Here is a 22,486-nt window from a genome sequence, read left to right as displayed (position 1 = left end):
GTGCAGGGCAAATGTCATCAGGAAACCTTATTCTACCTTCAGAAGCTTTTAGGCATTTTTGCAGTTTTATAAATATTCACTTGCATGTGTATCTCTCCATGGTTCAGCTGAGTTTCTGTCCCCAAGGCCACCTCTGCCCAAAAGCCAAATTCACATTTAAAGTAAGCAGTGACCTCTGGACCAAAAATAACGAAGTCATATGCTGATGAACAGGAGAGAATGATGGTCACATTTTATGGCTTTAAGCCAAAGGTTTGTTCTGGTAACACTAACTTCCTTAAGGTTTCCCTTTTAAAAAAAAAAAAAAATGAGATTACTTTGTTCTTTTTTGTATCAATTAATTTTTCTTTCAAGAAAATGTTTATTTTTGTGCAATGATTTCTTTTGGTAAAATTCATAGTACGTAGAAGCAAGTTAAATTTAGCAAAACCACTTTGCTTTCCATAAATAAACACAGAGGTACTGAGGTCCAAATCATGGCTGTGGCACTGCTGCCCTGGTCCCATGTTCCACATTTTACCCACAGCATTTTCGTCTGAGGAGTAAGCCCCTCTTCCACTGCTGTCTCAGCATTACAATATTCTAAAGAGAATCCATTCAAAGACATCCATTTAAAACTCACAGATCTCGCCCTTTGGATATGCTGGGGACATTGGCCGCTGTTACAGGCTGGTGACTGCAGAGAGGAGCGGGGCTTTCTCATGTGCTAGTGGGATAACTTGCTCCTCCTCTCCTTGCAGCTTGGTGGCTTCCTCACCACACTTGGCTCCTCTGTCCTGCCTCACCAGTTTTCCTCACCACCTTAAAGGAAATATATGAAGTTTTGATTAAAGGAGTTGTATTTCTCAAGAACAGATGAAAAGATGATGCTTTACCTCACAGACAGGGAGTTTTTGCTTTAAACAGCCATTTGTAGTATCTGTCCCCTTTGCAGTGACAAACCAAGGTCTAATAATCCATGGGGTCTTCAGAAAGGAAAACCCTTATTCACTTTGGTATTAGCCACTACCTTATTAATTTCTTGTCCATTGCTGTTAGCATTAAATCAAACTTTGTTTCTGAGGTTGAGAGAAAAGATAGTTTCAGTATTGGCTCTAATTGGGTATTTTGCTCAAGCCACTGACACAAACATTTATTTACTCAAGCAGCACCTAAAAGTTTAATTGGAGTTTGATTGACATTCATGTTCAAGAATTTACACTATCCTTTTATCAACCCAAGTAAAGCCTTCAAATACTGCATTGAAAATACTGTAGGAAAAAGCTGTCTTGTGGTATTTACAAAAAGTTTTGGTGAGTGCAAAAATTCCAGGGAAGGTGATTTCCTCTTGTAATTTTACCAGTTATATGAAAAATTTAGGAACTAAAAGTGAAAGAAACAAATCTTTTGGCTTTTAGTGCATAGTGGTCCAAAATTAAGTAATTTGTCTTGTTCTTTGCTATAGAAGAAAGTGCTACCTAGGTCTGGCATTAATCCCAAGCAGCTAACTTGTGTAACAGCTACAGATTTGTGTTTCTAGGATTCCACCTCAAGTAAATGCTATGAAGCCTATGCATTTTTTGTAGTGATGATGAAGTCAAAATGGCTCCTTTGTTTCTGCTGTATGTATCTTGGAGCTGGGTTTAGTATGGAGCCTATGGAAGTTTGTTATCATGATAAATGTCCAGCTTTCATTAAATCCACACCTGAAGTAAATGAATCCTGAATTTCTCATTTGAAAGTATTTGTGCTTTTCATGGATGCATGCCAACTAGATTCTAGAGACATTGTGATAACCTTAACCATACCGTGGCTAGACAAAACTAAACTTCAAAGATCTTGTTTTTAGGGGCACTGCTCTTTGAAGTGGCATCACTGACATTTTTAGCTGCTGCAGGTATTTATAAGGTGATTTCAACAGCATATACTCATCACCAAACTGGATTATATTGTGTTCCAAGCATTTGTTTGCTCAATCTGAGTTTTGTTTTCTCTCACTTATTTTCTTTTTTTATCTTTTTATTTTTCTGTATGAACCTACCCTGAAGGAACATAGAAGCAGTGTTTGCCAACTACAATAGAAAATCTCCTGCAGCTCAGAGGTATGTATTACTGTGAATTGAACTTGCAGCTCTTAACTAATATTGTGTGTTTAGCCTGTTTGTTTACTCACCAAAGAAGTTGGAAGAGTATCTGTGCATTTCCCACATTGCTTCCAGTGTGCTGCTTTGTTTGTTGGTGATTTATTAATGATACTTGTGATTTATTACTGTCACTTTATTAGATTATGTGCAAATTGGTAACAAAACACTATGTGGAAGATGCCTTGCTAGTCATAAAGCAGTCAAGAAGCCATGAAAATCAGTTAAGCTTGAACCTATTGAGCAAAAGAGCATAGTGCTGTCTATTGCTCAGTGGCCTTTAGATATGTAATGAATAGTAGTACTTTGGACCCTGCCAGATAGTGTTTTTCTTTGGATCTGATAAATTACACTCTTCTGTATCAGTGGTTCATAAAACATTCTTGCACTGTTATTTCTTTCGGCTCTAGTACTGTGGTCAACTTAAATGGCCAAGGCATATAAATGTTAGAAAACCCGATATTTTCTTTTCCAACACAGCTTCAGCCACTGAGTTAACACAGATCTAACTTTCATATATGGCAGAAGGTTGAGGGCTGGCCTGCAAACAGTTTGCAGAATGTATTTATATCCTATATGCATGATATACACGATCTCTTATATAAGAATAACATACAGAGTTGGACTGTAGCTATATAATTTCTTTATTAAGAATTTCTAATTGTATTCTGAATTTCTTATTGAACAGGCAAAAAATGTGTAAGATTAAGTCCTGATTTGTTATTGGCTTGAAGGGTACTTTGTTTTTATTTACAATATCAGGACTTGATTTCTTCCTTCTTCACAGTTTGTACATTCACACAAAACCAGAGCTGGGTTTGTAGGTAAGAAGTTGCTATTTTAATTGGATAAAGTTGAAGGCAGAGCTTGCATTGCAGCAGGCCCCAAGTCTTACGCCTGTGTCATTCTCTGAATGATATCCCTGTTACAGAGGATCACATGTTTGCTAGGGCATTCCTCCTGGTTGAAGAGTTGCTTTCTCCTCCCCTCCTCTTCTCTCCCTTGTAAGAAAAATATCCAGAAGAATGAGCCCAGGAGTGTATTTTATTAACAGGATTAAGGGCAATAAACTTCCAGCAGATTCTTTTTCTCTGGATAGTTTCTCATGCCCCTTTAAGTGTTTTCTCTGGTTATCTGTTTGAATTAGTTCCTCCCAAATGTGCCTGATTTAGGCAATAGTAGCCATAACCTCTAGGAACTGCTTGGCAGTACAAAAGAACAGTGATAGTGGTTTGAATATCAGCAGTGCCCTGGCACATCAAATAAATAAAAGGTTCTGTTTAACTCAAATTGAAGATTTTTTTTTTTTTTTTTTCCTGTATTTGCAGTTGCAGGCAAAATCCAGTCCCACTTTCAGCTAACACTGAGAGCAGGAGCGATGTTTGGTGAAATCTTTGATCCAGTGTTTTCTGCCTTTCAAGCACACAAGTATTGAGTCCTCTACTCCTCCTAAGGACAGCACTTTGAAGTATGAGAGCTGAATTATAAAAAGAATGTAAATGGGAATGCCATAGTAAACAGTCAGTTTTCAAAGACTGGCAAGCCCAAGGGACAAGGGAAATTAAGCATTTATGAGCCTTTACCTGAAGATACTCTTTTCTGGTTTTCAGGCTCTTTGGAACATCTGTTTTATGATCGATTCTGGAGACCCAACTTGTATCAGTTCTTTCCTTCCAGCAGAATATCTCAGTGGGTTAACCAGTAGTGATAATTTCAGCATAAGAATAAAAACTGTTTTCTAAGGTGGATGTTGGTTTAGCTGCTGATTTCAGTACAGTAGGCCTGCAATTAGCATTTTGACAGGTTTAGTGTTTTCAGTTACTTCTGTATGAAATAATGTAACTAATCATCATCTTAAGCTGATTCAAAAACTCTCTTGGCAACACTGTAACACAATGGCTATTTAAATAGTAAATGAAAACATAGCTAAAATTAGTCAAAGCTTAGGAACATCTGCAGTACATTAAGAAAGGTTTTGGAGCTCTAACACATAACCCAAGTGCTCAGCATCCTTGCAAATGTCTTTTACTGCAGCCTGGTTTTGCTCTGGCCTTTCTCAGAGTTGTGTTAAAGGGCAACTTGTTTCTGATGACTAAATTAATTGACCCAATGGAACAGCTATAGGAGGAAGAAGTAAGATTACCATTTCAAATTACTATTTGCTATGTAAATTTGTATGTAAAATGAGTCTAGGTCAATGTCTAGCTCTTTTAATACATGTTTCTTATTTTACAAAGGCAGCTATAATTAAGTTATAGAATTACAGAAGTCTGGCTGAAAAGAAATTTTCTAGCTATAAAATATTTGAAGGTTAAAGCAAATAATTTCTTGTGACTTTGTAGCAATCCTGATAAAAACCTTTCTCTGCCAGCTGTCATTATAAAAAAGCAAGCCAAATCAGAATCCCTGCACTTTGAATTTCATTCCATCAGTTGAATCTAGATACCTTCATTTTCCAGTGCACAATACTGAAATACTGTCAACACCCAGATAAGTAAAATAATGACACACCCCTCTCCCCAATAATGTTTTGATGAAAAAGGGGAGATTCATAGTATAATTTTCCACAGAAACCAGATAAACCAGGCTGAAAGACATTTTAATCAGAAAAGTATTCCATTAGTTTGCTTGCAATCTTCAAGATACTGCCTTATTTTCTTTCTGCCTGTATCTGTAATCATATATCTTTACCTACCCAGAGGAATCTCATCTCAGAGACAATTTCAGAGAAACTCTGTGTATGCAGTTCCTCTCATTTATATGTGGCCTATTGTTCTACCTGTTCACAACCCATTTAAAGACTCAGTTCATTCGTGCTGCCCAGAGACAGTAAGTGGCAATAATAGTGGGTGGGTATTATCCTGTCCCTATTGAGTAAAATCCTACTCTGTGGCCTGTTCTTCAGGAAATAATACCCAAAGAAACCAAAGAAAAAAAAAAAAAAAAGAAGGGTGGAGGAGGAGGGAAAAAAAAAAAAAAAAGGAAGAAGAAAACAAAGGGTTTCCCTTCTCTGTTTTGTTTTTTTTTTTCCCCGTTAAATTATGTCTTTTCATATCCTCGCTTGGCTTCCACCCCCCCAGGTTTAAAAGTATTTAGTTGGTGGTATATCTGTCATTACCTGCTCAGAAGGTTTACTAAAACTGAAACTCAAAAGGTTTCATATATGTGGGACAGGGCTGCCACTGCTAGTGGTATTTACAGGACCTAGCACATTGCTGGTACTTGACTAATAGTAGATAATAGCAATAATGACAAAAGAAATCGTTGATCTGAACATGGCTCTATGCCCTGTATAGCATAGACAGTAAGAGCTCCTACTGTAGAAGTTGTGTAGTTGTAAGATATCAGTATCAGTCCAGTAAATTTACTGTTTCAGTGAAAAAGGATACTTACAGACACAGCTTAAAAGGAAGATTTATGAGTCAGCATAAGCTGGTGTGGCACAAAAGTGGTGTTTTCTATTAATGCATGAACTTAATTATAGAGATAGCAAACAAGTGTGTTTGTTGTGTACTGAATTACTATTATTAGACTAAAATGCAATGAAACCTGGAATAGTATTTCCTGAGAACCAGAAAGATGCACTTCATGGGTTTTAGTAAGTATCTTTTCTTACTTCTTGAACTGGGCCTGATTAAAGCCTAATCATTGGCACCTAACAGTCCTTCCCTGGGATTAGTCAAAGCAAGCCTCTCTTGAGCTTCTCTCTCCTCCTGTTCCTCTTACTCCTTGTGCCTTGTGCATACTGCAGGGACCTGTCTCAGCAATCAGCGATGGACAAGGTGTGAAGATGAATCCTGGGAAGGATTTTGGTAAGCCATGAGTGTGTGAACATTTATTTAAGCAATAAGAATAACCACAACTTTGCTATTATTGTTTAATTGCAATAATATTGCAGTGTGAAAGCAGAATGTTAACCTCCACCTCGGTAGGACTAGAGAAAGGCTTTTACCATTCTCGCAGTGGAACTCTCTTAGCACCAACTCAATTTGGCTAAGAAAAGAGGGTAAAAGCATGAATGGGGATGATTTCCTTAAGCAATTTAGCACAGTGCTGATCACAGAAGCTTAAAAAAAAAAAAAAAAAAGCCAATCAATATTCAAATAGGTAACAAGCCCCCACAATGTAAAATGGGATTTTCTTTGTATAGCACTGACAAATAATTTCATCCATGAAACACAAGTGAGATGAAACTATAAAGGATCGATCTCTTGAATATTTGAATCCAGGCCTTGTTATTATGTTACTACATGGGTAAAAAAATATTAGTAATATAATTTGTATATATTCTCTTATTTTCCTTTTAAGATTAGCATGAGTTGTCCTGTGCTCTGTTCCTTCAGCTTCACTGACGGTTAGATAAATCATATCATTAAATGGTGGTCACAGAAGGCAGAGAGTTGTGGTCAATGGCGCAGAATCTAGCTGGAGGTCTGTGACTAGTGGAGTCCCTCAGGGGTCTGTGCTGGGACCGGTGCTGTTTAATACTTTCTTCAACGACCTGGATGAGGGAACTGAGTGTACCCTCAGCAAGTTCGCTGATGACACAAAACTGGGAGGAGTGGCTGACACACCAGAGGACTGTGCTGCCATTCAGCGAGACCTGGACAGGCTGGAGAGTTGGGCGGGGAGAAACTTGATGAAATTTAACAAGGGCAAGTGTAGAGTCTTGCATCTGGGGAAGAACAACCCCATGTACCAGTACAGGTTGGGGGGTGACCTGCTGGAAAGTAGTGAAGGGGAAAGGGACCTGGGGGTCCTGGTGGATAGGAGGATGACCATGAGCCAGCAATGTGCTCTTGCGGCCAAGAAGGCTAATGGCGTCTTAGGGTGCATTAGAAAGGGTGTGGTTAGTAGGTCAAGAGAGGTTCTCCTCCCCCTCTACTTAGCCTTGGTGAGGCCGCATCTGGAATATTGCGTCCAGTTCTGGGCCCCTCTGTTCAAGAAGGACAGGGAATTGCTTGAAGGAGTCCAGCGCAGAGCCACAAAGATGATTAAGGGAGTGGAACATCTCCCTTATGAGGAGAGGCTGAGGGAGCTGGGTCTCTTTAGCTTGGAGAAGAGGAGACTGAGGGGTGACCTCATCAATGTTTACAAATATGTAAAGGGTGGGTGTCAGGATGATGGAGCTAGGCTTTTTTCAGTGATATCCAGTGATAGGACAAGGGGCAATGGGTGTAAACTGGAGCATAGGAAGTTCCATGTTAACATCAGGAAGAACTTCTTTACTGTAAGAGTGACAGAGCACTGGAACAGGTTGCCCAGGGGGGTTGTGGAGTCTCCTACACTGGAGATATTCAAGGCCCGCCTGGACAAGTTCTTGTGTGATGTACTGTAGGTTACCCTGCTCTTGCAGGGGGGTTGGACTAGATGATCTTTTGAGGTCCCTTCCAACCCTTGGGATTCTGTGATTCTGTGATTTTTATGTGTTTTGAACACAGGAAAAGAAATCCAAACACAATGTAACCATGACACAAAGTAACTATTATGTCCATTAGAGAAGACAGTTATGTTATTGACATTGGAAAAGAGGATGAAATCTTCCCACATCCAGGACAGTATTTTAGGTAAAAACATTTTTATTGAAAAGTAAAACTAGGATTGAGCTTTGTTTGGTTGAGATAATTTTTTTTTTCCCCAAATGAAAAGTTCCAAAAAGAAGTCCAAATGGGTGCTATGAATTATTTCATGAGACAAATGTCAATTGGGTCAGTTGCTGAGGTTAGTAGCTCAAGAGAGGACGCCTTCAACACCGGAGCAGGGGAGAGATCAGCGTCCAGGACCCTCAACTCAGAGCGGCCAGAGCCACCGAGGGAGCCTCGAGTCCTCGACAGGACCTGCCCAGGAGCCGGCCGCTCCACTGACCGGAGCAGGGACTCACAGGGGGCGGAGCCAGGAGCAGCGGCACCAGCCCTGACTGGGTAAAAACCTGCCCCAGGGAGAGCGAGCGACTACGAGCCGGGTGAGGCCGTTTGTGCGGGCAGGTGAGCATTCGTCGTGTGACCAGGGCCCGGTCTGGGAGCTCTGCTCTGGCTGTCCCGGCGGTGGCCAGCATAGGCACCCAGGCAGAGCAGATGAGAGGGGAGGCTGCAGTGCAGAGCTCAGAGTGTAGAGGGTGCCTGCGCTGGTCTTGTGAGGGAAAGGAGCACGATGGGCAGGGCTGCACTCGGTGCTCCCTGGTGGAGGTCCTCCTGCAGCAGGTGGCTGAGCTGCGGAATGCTACTAGCGGGCTTCAAGATGTCAGGGTAGCTGAGAGGAAGCAGGACTGCTTGCTCCAGCCCCATACTGTGCACAGGCCTCAAGCTTCCCCTCCAGCTCATGAAGGAAAGAAGGAGGCTGTTAACCCAGGAAACTGGGAATTAGTGCCAAAAAAAAAAAAAAAAAAAAGAAGAAAAGGAGAATTAAAAGCAAGGGGCTTCCTCCTAAATCTGTTGTCCCCATGCAGAACCGCTTTGCTGTCCTGCAGGAGGCTAATGAGGAAAAGCACTTGCACCAGAAACAGCCAGCTGACGCACAAGTAAAGATCCCTACTGGCGCTGCCAAGAAAAAGCGGCGGGTCGTAGTAGTAGGGGACTCTGCTTTGAAAGGGACAGAAGCACTCGTCTGTCGGCCTGACCAAGTCTCAAGGGAGGTGTGTTGCCTACCAGGGGCACGGATCAGGGATGTTACAGAGAGGCTGACTGCTCTAGTAAGTTCTATGGACTATTACCCACTCCTAGTGATCCATGTGGGTGCTGGGGATATAGATAGTAGCAGACTGGGGAACATAAAGAAGTACTACAGAGGCATGGGAGAGGTGGTTAGGGGCTCTGGAGCTCAGGTAGTCTTTTTGTCAATTCTCCAGGATACAGGGGAGGACCTAAAAAAAGCTAGGAGGATTAGCCAGGTTAATAAATGGTTAAAAAGGTGGTGTCATAGTCGGGGGTTTGGGTGTCTTGAACACAGGACTGAAGTTTGTAGGCCAGGTCTACTGGGGGCTGGTGGAGGAGCAGTTTTGTTAGGAGGCTTGGCAGACTGGTCAAGGAGGCTTTAAACTAGATGTGTTGGGGGAGGGGGGCATCATTCCATCCCTACACACCCAGCCAGTTGCCAACACCTATAATAAATGCTCAGAGCAATGTAGATATATTCCAGCCGCTCCAGCCAACGAGCCGGCTTCGTTTGGAGTTCGGCTCAGATGCCTCTATACAAACGCCCGTAACATGGGGAACAAACAAGAGGAATTAGAGTTGTGTGCACGTCTATGGGGGTATGATATAATAGGCATCACAGAAACATGGTAGGGTGGCTCCTATGACTGGAGTGTTGAAATAGAAGATAACAGGCACTTTAGGAAAGACAGGCCTGGCAGGCAGGGAGGGGGAGTTGCCCTTTATGTTAGGGATAGGCTGGAGAGTATGGAACTCTGTCTGGGGACAGGTGTGCAGTCAACAGAGAGTTTGTGGGTCAGGGTTAAGGGAAAACAGCTATGGGAGACATTACTGTGGGGATCTGTAACAGACCGCCTGATCAAGGAGAACCTGTGGATGAAGCACTCTACAGACAGATAGGAAAAGCCTCACGCTCACGATCCCTTGTTCTCATGGGTGACTTCAACCACCCTGACATCTATTGGAACGATGGTACTGCCCAGCACAAGCAATCCAGGAGGTTCCTTGATTGTGTGGAAGACAACTTTCTTCTGCAAGTAGTAGAGGAGCCGACAAGGAGAGGTGCCATGCTTGACCTTGTGCTCATCAACAGGGAAGGGCTCATTGAGAATGTGGTTCTCCCGGACAGCCTTGGATGCAGGGATCACGAGGTGGTCGAATTTGAGATCCTCAGGACAGTGAGAAGAGCGTGCAGCAAGCTCACTGCCCTGGACTTCAAAAGAGCAGACTGGTCTCTTCAGGAACCTGCTTAGTAAGTTTCCATGGGATATAGCGCTGGAGGGCAGGGGGGCCCAAGACTCTTGGTTGATATTCGAGGATCACCTGCTACAAGCTCAGGAGTGTTGCATCCCAACTAGAAGGAAGGGCAGCAGGAGGGCCAGGAGACCTCCTTGGATGGATAAGGAGCTGCTGAGGAAAATTCAAATGAAAAAAGAGGCTTATAAAAAGTGGAAACAAGGACGGGCAGCCTGGGAAGAGTACAGGGATGTTGTCCGGGAAGCTAGGGACCAGGTTAGGAAAGACAAGGCCCAGTTAGAATTAAACTTGGCTAGGGATGTTAAGGATAACAGGAAGGGATTCTACAGGTACGTAGCAGACTAGGGACAACATAGGACCCCTGAGGAAGCTCTCAGGAGAACTGGCTACAGAGGATTATAGAAGGCTGAGGTTCTGAATGACTTTTTTGCCTTGGTCTTCACTGGGAAAGGCTCTGACTGCACCACCCAAGTCTTAGAAGGTAGACACAGGGACTGTGAGAACGAAGACCTTAGGCCCACTGTAGGAGAGGATCTAGTTCGAGACCATCTTAAAAATCTGAACATGCACAAGTTCATGGGACCCGATGAAATCCATCCACAGGTCCTGAAGGAGCTGGCAAATGAAGTTGCTAAGCCGCTGGCCATCATATTTGAAAAATCATGGCAGTGAGGTGAAGTTCCTGACAACTGGAAAAAGGGAAATATAACCCCCATGTTCAAGAAAGGGAAAATGGAAGACCCGGGGAATTACAGACCAGTCAGTCTCACCTCTGTGCCTGGCAAAATCTTGGAGCAGATTCTCCTGGAAGGCATGCTAAGGCACATGAAAAACAGCAAGGTGCTTGGTGACAGCCAGCATGGCTTCACTAAGGAGAAATCCTGCCTGACCAATTTGGTGGCCTTCTATGATGGGGCTACACAACTGATGAACAGGAGTAGAGCTGTTGATGTCATCTACCTGGACTTGTGCAAAGCGTTTGACACTGTCCCACACGACATCCTTCTCTCTAAATTGGAGAGATATCAATTTGATGGATGGACCACTCGGTGGATAAAGAACTGGCTGGATGGCCACACACAATGTTGTGATCAATGGCTCAATGCCCAGCTGGAGACCAGTAACGAGTGGTGTCCCTCAGGGATCGGTGTTGGGACCGGTCTTGTTTAACATCTTTGTCGGTGACAGACAGTGAGATTGAGTGTGCCCTCAGCAAGTTTGCCGATCACACCAAGCTGTGTGGCTTGGTTGATAGGCTGGAGGGAAGGAATGCTATCCAGAGGGACCTCGACATGCTTGTGAGGTGGGCTGATGCCAACCTTATGAAGTTCAACCATGACAAGTGCAAGGTCCTACACCTGGGTAGGAGCAATCCCAGGCACAGCTACAGGTTGGGCAGAAAAGAGATTCAGAGCAGCCCTGCTGAGAAGGACTTGGGGGTGTTGGTCGATGAGAAAATGAACATGAGCCGGCAGTGTGCGCTCGCAGCCCAGAAAGCCAACCGTATCCTGGGCTGCATCAAAAGGAGTGTGACCAGCAGGTTGAAGGAGCTGATCCTGACCCTCTACTCTGCTCTTGTGAGACCTCAGCTGGAGTATCGTGTGCAGTTCTAGTGCCCTCAACATAAAAAGGACATGGAACTGTTGGAACAAGTCCAGAAGAGGGCCACGAGGATGATCAGGGGACTGGAGCACCTCCCGTATGAAGACAGGCTGAGAAAGTTGGGGCTGTTCAGCCTGGAGAAGAGAAGGCTGCATGGAGACCACATAGCAGCCTTCCAGTATCTGAAGGGGCCTATAGGGATGCTGGAGAGGGATTCTTCATCAGGGACTGTAGTGACAGGACAAGGGGTAATGGGTTAAAACTTAGACAGGGGAAGTTTAGATTGGAGTAAGTTCTTTCCTGTGAGGGTGGTGAGGCACTGGAATGGGTTGCTCAAGGAAGTTGTGAATGCTCCATCCCTGGCAGTGTTCAAAGCCAGACTGGACGAAGCCTTGGGTGGATGGTTTAGTGTGTGGTGTCCCTGCCCATGGCAGGGGGTTGGAACTAGATGATCTTAAAGTCCTTTCCAACCCTAACTATTCTATGATTCTATGTAGGTTGTATATTACAAAACAACTAAACCAAATTAACCAGAAAGCCCTGGGATTGAGCAGATGAAAAGCCCATTCCAGATGGAAAACAGCCAAGAGACAAAGCTGCCCAGAGTCCAGAATGCTCTGTCAAAATTAGGTTATATTACTGTAGTCTTGAAAAGGAGGTTTGGAAAAGAGGCACAGTTAATACAGCAGTTAAACTGTGTTTGACAGGCTAAATGGAATAAATTTCTTAGCTCCAAATGGCTGCACAGAGCTCCTGTAATGGGTGTTTTGCTCAAAGGATAATGAGAAGTGAAGAGGGAAAATTATTTCATTTGTCCAGACTATAATCAGTCACTTCCAGGAAAAGATGCCTTTCATGATTTTCCAGCAGCAATAGGAGTTGTTAAATATATTAGCTAGTTGCACAAATTGCTTTCTGACGGAAAAATATGAAAAGTTATTAGAGAAACAAGAGGCATATAATTAATCTCTAAATTTCTAACTATTAGTCATTCTGCTGCCTTTGTGCCTTTTTTCTTTATTGTCTCTAAACTTCTAATAGCCTTAAAAGCATGAAAGTAATAGAAAGGATGGAGAAGTCTCAAAAGAGAAGGGATTTTTTTATCTGGCAGCATGTCCAGCCCAAAAGCTGTAAAGGCTTTTCCTGAAACTTTAGAATTACAAAAGTTTACTGAGTTCTGCCAGATTATTTGTTTCTGATGGAAATTCCTTACTGGTACTGCTGGTTTCTGGGCAGTGATAGAAACGATTACATAAAGTGATGGTAGGCATATGATTAAAAAGTACTCTGCACAGCTATACTATCCAAGAATTTCTGAGTGCCTAAATCTGTGTTGTCTAATCTAGTAATGAGAATATTGTCACTCCCAAATTTAAGCAGTGGGAAAGTTAAATCACAGGCAAGCAAGTCTTGTTCCTATTGAAGTCAACACTATAGTGCCTGGAGTCTATCTTTGGTATATAGGATGTGAGACTGAACCTAGGATAGTAAGGATGTGATTTTGCATGCCTGTGTGCACTTAAAAGGGTAGAGAAATTCTCCTTTATTTTCATGTGTGCTGCATGCTCTGAAAGCCACTCAGGGAACACAAGAATGGATTCAGTGTTTCTGTATTTCCTAAGCTCTCCAGGGACTTGGATATAGGGGAAAAAAAGCTGAGCCCAGATTAATGTCCCCATGTCCATGAACCAAGTAAAGAGAAGTTAGCGGGTGCACTAATTATTAGCTTCCAGGAATTTCCTACAGGCAATATTATGTCTAAATGCAACCCCCTGGAAGGGCCCCTGCATGGACTAATGTCAGGTAAAGTTATAATTGAAGGAGCAATGGATGGATGGAGGTCTGTAGTCCTGAACATGACTACTCAGTGCTCTCTTGCTTTGCAGATGTCAGATAAGTCATCTCTTGTCATATTATTCTCCTTTCAGTGCCACCTGAATCAATCTGGTATCTTGGGAAAGGCTGGGTTCTCTAAAATAATAAGAGTCCTGAAGCAGGTAGCTCTAAAGTGTAAGTTTAGGCATTATGTAGCTGCATGTCAATTTTATGGACATAATCCTTCAGTTTTAACAGGGCTTTTTAAATTCGCCTAAAAAAGAAGCCAGTTGCATTCTTCCAACACCATTTAATTCCCATCTCTATGTGCACCTTCACTTTGTTTCTTGTAACAAAAAAGGCTTTTAAAGTTGATAAATGGCTGCAAAGATTTTGCTTTTACTTTGTTGCTTTTCTGTTTATTTAACCAAGAGCAGTTCTTTTAGTTCTGACCTCAGCCTTGTCAAATAGACTGTTTGTCAAACTGCTCCTACTCCTGTTAACTCTTAGCTGTTTCAATTGTCACGTTTGATGAATGGCTCAAATGCTGCTAGCATCATTAAAAGCAGGGATATTGAGGGAAATATTATGTTATATTGAGTACAAATGCACACCATAAATAGGAAAATTCCAAGCAAAGAAAATCTTTTATTGCATAAAGGAAATTGCAAGTGGTTTAAACTAATCTCTTTTAATGCCATCTTTCATATGTGGAGGAGACAAGAAAAAGCCCCTCAGGTTTCATGGTTGGTATTATCTCTTTATGGTTAAAGAACATTAGTAGCTTTATAACCTTATTTATACAGAGTTCATGTATACAGTGCTTGGGTCTGCTTGAGGGAACAGGTCTGCTTAGTGTGAGTCAAAGTGACAGAACCGTTTCCACAGTGCTCTGTAAGTCCAGAGGGTCTGTCCTTTCCCAAAACAGAGCCAGTTGTTGATGTAAGTTAGGGCTTCCTCTGCATCAAGTCATGCAGCACAATTATCATGCATTATTTCCCCTCCTAGACAGGTGCAAGGAGCAGCTCCAAGGTGCGCGTCCTGGCCTGCACCCAGTGCTGCCCTTGGCTCTGCCCACCTGAGCAGTAGCGACACCTGAACTTTCTCTAATGACCCACCTGGAAAAGCTTCACGAGTTTGGGCTTGCAAGGGACTGGCAGGACTTGGTTCTCCAGTTGTGCTTGAGTTAGCATTTCAGTTTATGCTTTCTGGTGCTCTCTTCTGCCCTTTGCTGTATTTACAGCACAGTGGGAGCAAGAACCAGAGTTCAGGATTAGTGCTGGGAAGTTGGGCAATGGCTTCAGCAGAAAGGGTAAATATTGTTGTTATTGTTGGTGTTGTGGTGTTGGTTTGGATTCTGGGGTTAACTGTTGAAGTCCATCTAAAGGCCAAAGGATTTCTGTTTGGATAGTTTTTTTTACATTCTTGAGGCAGATAAAATGATTCAGATGAGTATTTATACAGATACATTTCAATATGAAAAGTTAGATGCTTCTGGACTGGTGGCATTGCTGTGCTTATCAGGCTTAAGACAGTTACTGGGATGTTATTTTATAATGTTGCTTAAACTGTAATTCTAACTACATGTGCATATACGTGTAGGCTGGTTTTGATATTCCTGGTTGTTACTCATGTGGAATTTTCATCATGAATAAGTACACTGTTGCAGTATATTTTTCCTGGACTGTGATACCAACCATCACAATGAGAACAGCAGGCAAGCCATTAAAGCAACTCTGTAATGGTATCAGAAGTAGGCCCTTAAAGTTTATTTTTTCCCAAGCTACAGCAGCACATTGTGGTTTTTCCTTACTAGTGGATAGAAGGGATTTATTGATCTCTTTTATGAAACACAGAGAAAGCAAAAAAACTTCCAGTTGTGTCAGAAACTCAGGCAGCTTCAGTGTGTCTAACTCCGCCTGGTTGCTGTCTCTCTGCTATCACAGGTAACTCTAATTTTGAAATGCCAATTACTGAGCTCAAGGCATCACACGCAAAATTAATGATTTGAATCACAGTTAAAGCATAAAACTTTAAAGATGTTGTGAGAAGCATTAGTAATTAATGAATTCACTTGAGACCTTTTTCCGTTTCTTAGATGCCATAAGCAGCAGAACACAGAGGTGGGCTGTGGGTTGCCAGCAAGTTACCGCTGCCAGCTCTGCAGAAGTGACTGCTCCTTGTATATTCAAACTATCCCTCTCACTTCGTGCGCCCACAGGGTGATTGATAGCGTTAGTTGTTTCCTCCCAGGTGGAAAGGTACTCCACTTTGTCTGCGCCAGATTACTCAGGTGTGTATGTATTTAGATTGCAGTGATCTGGAAATTGACAATATAAAGGTAATGAAGACTTTCCATTCAGGCAAACCATAAAATAGTATTTCTGTATATAATCATGTGTGTTTCAGTCCTGGCATGCGTCAGGTAACTGATGCTTGTTGCCTAGGTCCATAAATATATATCTGGTTTCCTAAACAGTTTCTTTAAATCAATGGAGTTCACAGTTCTTTTGTTATTGACTGTGTGGTAATACTGTTAGGGAGCAAAATACTTTCCTCAGAACAAGTACTTTTTTTCAGCCTCAAATGTATTCTTTTTTGTGTCTGTATCAAAATTAAATATTAATCAAAACAAAGTAGGAAAGCTGCAATCATTTCCTGTTGAGACTCACTGCATTTTTAATCACAGCTTGTTGGTGTCACTGGATTTCTGTTACTCTTAGGAGTACTGAAACCTGCAGAATATGAATTGCTTTGACTAACCACATTCAAAATGAGTCTATAGGAACAGCTTTTGTACTTAATCCTGTCCCATAGAAGCAATATTATAACCATCAGGGTAGCTGCATCTCGGAATGAAATATAAGTATGTACTATACAGAGGTAAGTTCCGAGCCCCAAACCCACACATGCTCTCTCACTAAAATCCATGAGACCATAATTTAGGGAGAAAATAGACTTGGAGATCTGCAGGCTCAATTGGTCTCTAGTGAATTATGATCTTACATAGAAAAGTGGGACTGGAGATGTCATTATCTGCACACTTGTTAAATCAGTGAAATGAAGAATTTGGCTCGTAGTTCACTGATAAGGCATCAGCAAGGTTCAAGCAAAACATAACAAAAAGCTTGTTTGCTGTGCTCTCTTGTTCAGCGCATAAATGATGCTTCAGGAGTATTGAAGTGAGTGCCGCAGGCTTTGCCTGGAAAGCATCAGAGGCAGAAAAAGAATTTTCAGCAGAACTCAAGAACTGAGGGTTAAAAATAGCATAAATCAGTTAATGGTTGACCCACAGGCAGCTAAGCTAGAGGGACCCCATTTCCTGTGGGTTTCTGGCTCTTCAGCTTCCCTGTCTGCTTTCCAACCCCCCACCACCACCAGACGTCCCTGTCCTTCATGCCTCCAGCGCCTGGCAGGCAGGACCCTATGTGTGACCAGAGCAGAGCTGCTGCATATGTGTTCACAGGCTGTCCCCATTTTGCACAGGGCTTGTAAGAATTTGACATTCATTGAGACCTCTGCCCTTGTGTAACATGGAGTTAATACTGGGGGTAAAGAACAAACAGATGACAGGCACACATTCATACAACACAGTTATGTTGTAACCTCATTTTCCTAAGGAACTGTATGGTTTTGAGTATCTGATATTTTTGGAGATTGGATATTTTGCTTTTTTTTAAAAGCAAATAAAAAGATGCATAGAAACAATCACAGGGAGGTGGCACCATGCTTTCCCTGAGTGAATAACCACAAAGCCATTCTGGATTGACATAACCCACTACATACATATCCTAAACCTACTCCTATACCCCTTGGATTAGGCTGCACCTCAGACATTGAGAACTCAAAAAGCAGAAGCCCTATAGCAAACAAGCCTGCCTTCGCTGTATGGTAGTCTCTAGGACTGCAGCGTTTATGCCATCTGGACATGCTAGCATTTGATAGAGAATCAAAAATTAGAGGAATGAATCCTACTTGACAAAACAAAGGACACCAGTTTCTCCCTGGGAATGATGCAGTTGGTGTCAGTAGGATTGCAACTTTTTAATGTATTCCAGCATTTTGGAGCTGGGGAGTTGGCTTCTCTTTAATAATATATGCCAGAGTCCCTTTATAATGACTAACTAAAATTGTAGGACCAACTCGACATAGCTGTGATAACCTCAGTATCCTGCAGCATAGCTGGCAGAGCAAGTACACACTTAATTGTCTTTATTTTTCTTGCTTGCTTGTCACTTCAATTTGCTCCTGAGTGTTTGCCTTGCTCTCTTCCCACCCAGAAAGAATACTTGGTCTGGATGGTAAATGAGGGACAAAAATAGTATCAACATAAATAACACTGAGGTTTTGTGCATATTCCTTTTAAGAGCGTAACTTTAGAAAAAAACATGCGTCATTTGAAATTTTCTAGCTTTTATTAAGCAAAACAACAATTATATGTTTGCATTTGTATTCAGATCAATGAAGTCAGAAGTGGGGGTTTTTCTCCATTTTGAAACTCATAAAGATGTGACTGAAAAGAATGATTTTTCCCTTGCACTAAAATCTTAAGTCATCATCAGAACATTCTTTTGTAGCACAGGTGATAATGTGCTTATCTCCTATTCTCTATTTTACTCTCATCTTGCATGCATAACACAAGAAGCCTTAAGCACATATTAATAATTTAGAAATATTAACCTGGACCTAAATTGTGTTCTTTTCTTTCACTTTGTCATATCTGCACTAAGAAAAGCACTTTTAGCAGTGGCCAAAATGCTGGCATTGTCACAGAGTGCCCAGAAATCAAAGGAAAGAGTAGCCAGGGCAATTGGTAAATTAAGGTTTTAGTCACATTGTGTGAACACCAGCTCTCACCAAAGGGAGGGAAGCTGGAATTCCCTCCTGTTGTATCTCTGTGCTATAAAATATGATGCTGCCTGGTTGCTATGAAAGTTCTGAATTTATCATCTAATGCTGCTTTCTGCTTGTCCTTTTGGTTGCTTTCCTCTATAATTGTGGGAATTTTCAGCCCACCCAGCTTGACTCAGCATTTTTGTCTGGAAGCATATTTGGAGCAGCTTTCTTCTGAGGTACCTGGCACTTACTGCTTCAGCTTGAGCATGCTAGAAATTCAGAAGACTTCAAAGGTAGGAGCTTCTGCACTCAGATAAACTGTAGTTTTAGAGGTGAGTAATCAGCTGATTGCAGGACTGCTTCAGTTGGCTTCCCTGTGATTCTGTGTTGCTGCTGTGTTGTTTTTCTTTACTATTTCTGAATACTCTGTTATGGATCAGCTCCTACAAATTATTCAGAGCCATCGTCCAGCCTAGGCCTTTGTCCAGCTTTAAATTTAGTTTTTATGGGTTTCACTGGGCTATCAGGTCACTGCTTATTCTCAGTATAAGTCACTGAGGCTTGAGTGGTTCAGAGAACCTGACTGACTCACAAAAGCTGAGAGTGTTCAAGTTGCTATGGTCTGGCCCTAACTGTCCTAAGAAGGAGTTAAATATCACAAAGAGCTGGGAATCCCCATGTTGGAATTCTGCCCAGAGTTATTAGATTCCAAGTTGTCACAAAAGCTTGTTTTTCCCCCAAAACACATACACACTTCTGACCTCTACGATTTGCTGGTATAAATGAAGAATCTTTTCATGATAATCAGAGTCGACTCTAAGTGTCAGTTCCAGAAAGCCATCACTATGCATTATAGGCACTTATGCACATTAGAAAACAAAATGAAGCAAGCAATCTACCATTTTCCAGGATTAATGCTAAGAAACATTGTATGGGTGGTCCATAAGTGGACAGAATGTTGCACTAATGTGTGACTGCATGACAATTAAGCTTAATCAGGGAAGGGTTTGAAAAAGACAGATGAAAGTAAGTTATGGGAATGAAAGCAACTGTGCTTTTGAGGACTACATTCTGCTATGCTGGTTACCCTTATATGCCCTTAATGCTCTGCTCTTTGGTTTAGTTTAGCACTGCCTCTGTTCTACATGGAGTAACAGAGGTAACAGTGAATGTGGATGTTTATTTTTGTGTGTGTGCTCTGGGGAAATTTCTGCACAATTTGATATTTTTAGTGCTTTCACTGAGCATCTGATTCTGAGTCCAGTGATTTTCCCTGGTGGGAATACCCTGGTAAGTAGACCTGGAGTAGTTGCCAGGCTTCCATGCTGCATGGGTCAGAGGCATGCCATCAGTCTCTTTCAGAGCAAAGGACTTCAAGGTTTCTGTGCTCAGAGTCAGACTGTTTCAGTGCTAAGTGTCTATTCCCTCTCCAAGAGAATTTTAAAGAAAACCAAATTTAACATGCTGAAATCCTCAATAAAACCAAATTGGCTTTTTTTTTGTTCTGGCCTGGTTGGCTATTACTGCAGGCACTATTCTGTGGTATGCTGTGTTATACTGGGTTTTATTCAGTTATGGAAAATAATTAAGTAGAAAAGCAGGGAAAAACATGCTTTGCAAACAGCAGTCAGTCTTTGTTAGCTTGGATAATGTTTGGCATTGCTTTCCACCAGGACACTGGGATGCTTTTTTTCCCCTCGTGAACTTTTCATGTCCAAGATGAAATACGTATTCTGTGGACAGCTTATTTAGGAAAACACCAGTTTCACATGAGGAGTTCTCAGGGAATTTATATGTGGAAATCATATATGGGTACAGGGAAACACCACATAAAAAGAATGACTACATGGTCAGCAGCTGTGATTTATGTACATTCCTTTTTAACCAAAAAATGTGTGTTCAGACCAATCTTTTCTTTTTTTCATTAGCTCGGCAAGGTGGCCTTGACTGCAGTTGTTTCACCTTCCCATTCTCTTTGTTTTTGAAAACAAGAAAGCTAAACCTAGCACTTTGTGTTTTCAGTTACAAAGGTTATCCACATATGAAAAGTGCAGAAAGGACACCTTTCTGCACTGAAAAAAGCTGAAGTAAGTGTTGATAAAAGTATCACACATAAAAGACCATGCCAAAACTGAAAACAGGGAGACAAAAGGATTCCTGAGCTCTGTGTGTTCGATCCATGTTTACCCGCACATACACAGATGTAAAATGCACTGCTGTGGTTTAAACCCAACCACAAACCTCGTTCACTCACTCCCCCCCGCTTCTTGCCCTCCCCCCTGCTCCTGGAGGGATGGAGAGGAGAATCGAAAAGAATGTAACTCCCACGGGTTGAGATAAGAACAGTTTCGTAACTAAGGTATAACACAAATCACTACTGCTACCACCAATAATAATAATGATAAAGGAAATAACAACAGAAAAGAATACAACACCTCAACACCAGCCGACCAATAACTTGCCCCACTCCCCCCAGCCAAGCACCGACCGATGCCTCGTCCAACCCCGCAGTGAACTAGCCCTTCTGGGGTAACTGTCGGTTACATCCTGGGCATGATGTGCTGTGGTATGGAATACCTCTTTGGCTAGTTTTGGTCAGGTGTCCCGTCTCTGCTTCTTCCCAGCCTCCCCTCCTCCCTGGCAGAGCATGAGGCTCAGAAAGTCCTCGGTCAGACCAAACATTTGAGCAGCAACTGAAAACATCGGCGTTATCAGCACTGTTCCCAGGACAAAAAATCAAAACACAGCACTGCACTAGGTACTAAGAAGGAGAAAAATAACTGCTACTGCTGAACCCAGGACATGCACAAATGATGCGTGTGAATGTTTCCTACAGGTCGGATTTTGTGGAAATCAAATTACAAATTTTATCCCTAGAAAGGATTCTCTTACAAAACCTCTAGGTGGGAATCTCATGTTTATTTAGCACGAAGTGCTGTTTCTGAAGAGCTGCCTTAGCTGGGCAGCCTTCCTCAGATCCTCTACTTGCTTCCACATCTGTAGCTGGAAAGTGATTGCTCAGCTAAAGACTTGCTGGACCGTGAGGTAATGAGAAACTCCAGGGTATGCCTGGATCTGTTGTAACATAACACTTGCAAGGGGAGTTGGTACAGTCTCCTTGGCAGAGTTGTTACAAGCCCCCCATAGATTCATTCTTCCATGGAAATGATTAGATACTGGTGAAAGGCTGAAGTGGTTATGAACAAGTAGGTAAAGAAGCCATTTCCCCACTAAAAGCTTAAAACCAGTGTTTATTACTTCCTGTTAGGTGACCAAAACTTCACTCATCTGCCATTTTGCCGATAGCCACCCTCTTTTCATCTCCTTGATTGCCTGAAATGCTCTGCCCCACGCCTCTTTTCAACATGCTTTAAGTGCTCCCCTCCAGCAGGTTTCTTGGGATCTGCTAGCCCCTTCTGCAGCAGGCAAACCTCTGGGAGTCACTGAGATGGACTCTGGAGGGAATTCTCTGAGTTGAATCAGTCAGGCCAAAAGCTGTGCCATGGGCCCACCAGGCTCAAAATAATTCACTGTCCCCTTCAGCAGTTTCTGCAGCTTTTTGCTGGGGCCTCCATACAGCTGCCTTCCATCGCCGATGCTTCCAAAGCACTGGAGGGGCCCAGTGGACTAGATACTTGCCCATACTGCCCCACACACCCTGCCACTCATGACTGTCCAGCCTTGGGGAAAATCTCCTGCTCCTCCTGTATTGTCATCTAACCCCAGACAAGACCCAAACCCAACTCTGCTTCACTTTTGAGATCAGACAAAATGGTCATGGGTAGAACACACTGTGTGTTTGCCAACATGCTGACCCCCATCACAATCAGTAGGCAGGTCCCAAGGGTACCCACAGGCCATTCAAACCCTTCACAACTCTCCAGTGATGCTGCTGTACTTGTCCCTGGGGCTGGTGCAGCTGCTGTGCTTGCCGGCTCTCCCACCACCAGCTTCTCTTTTCCTGGGTGCAGATCTTCCTCTGCCTTGCTGGGAAATGCAGCCTGGGCTCCTGCATCCTCCTGGGGCTCGGCGGGCGGCTGCCGGGGGACGCTCTCGGCTGCCGCGGGGCTGGGCTCGGCCGCGGGGCTCGGCTCCTCCGCGGGGCTCGGCTCCTCCGCCGCCTCCTCCCGCTGCCCAGCAGCCGCTTCTTTCATTGCCTTCGGCCCCGCTCCCGCCACCACCTGGTCCCCTGGGCCGCTCTCTCGG

At 42.8% G+C, this 22,486-nt stretch overlaps 1 long non-coding RNA gene across 1 annotated transcript in view; it reads right to left on the bottom strand.

Moving 5' to 3' along the window:
• Positions 1-377: 377 nt before the first annotated feature.
• The window catches only part of LOC136014832 (uncharacterized), a 172,045-nt gene continuing 149,936 nt past the window's right edge, over positions 378-22,486 (bottom strand). The window contains exon 4 of the long non-coding RNA XR_010612895.1: positions 378-801. This is a non-coding gene — a long non-coding RNA (uncharacterized LOC136014832). The remainder of the gene's footprint in view (positions 802-22,486) is intronic.

The sequence above is a fragment of the Lathamus discolor genome, chromosome 5, assembly GCF_037157495.1.
Source record: "Lathamus discolor isolate bLatDis1 chromosome 5, bLatDis1.hap1, whole genome shotgun sequence".
Taxonomy (NCBI): domain Eukaryota; kingdom Metazoa; phylum Chordata; class Aves; order Psittaciformes; family Psittacidae; genus Lathamus; species Lathamus discolor.
The sequence above is the reverse complement of the archived record's forward strand: the minus strand, read 5'-3'. Positions and strand labels throughout refer to the sequence as shown.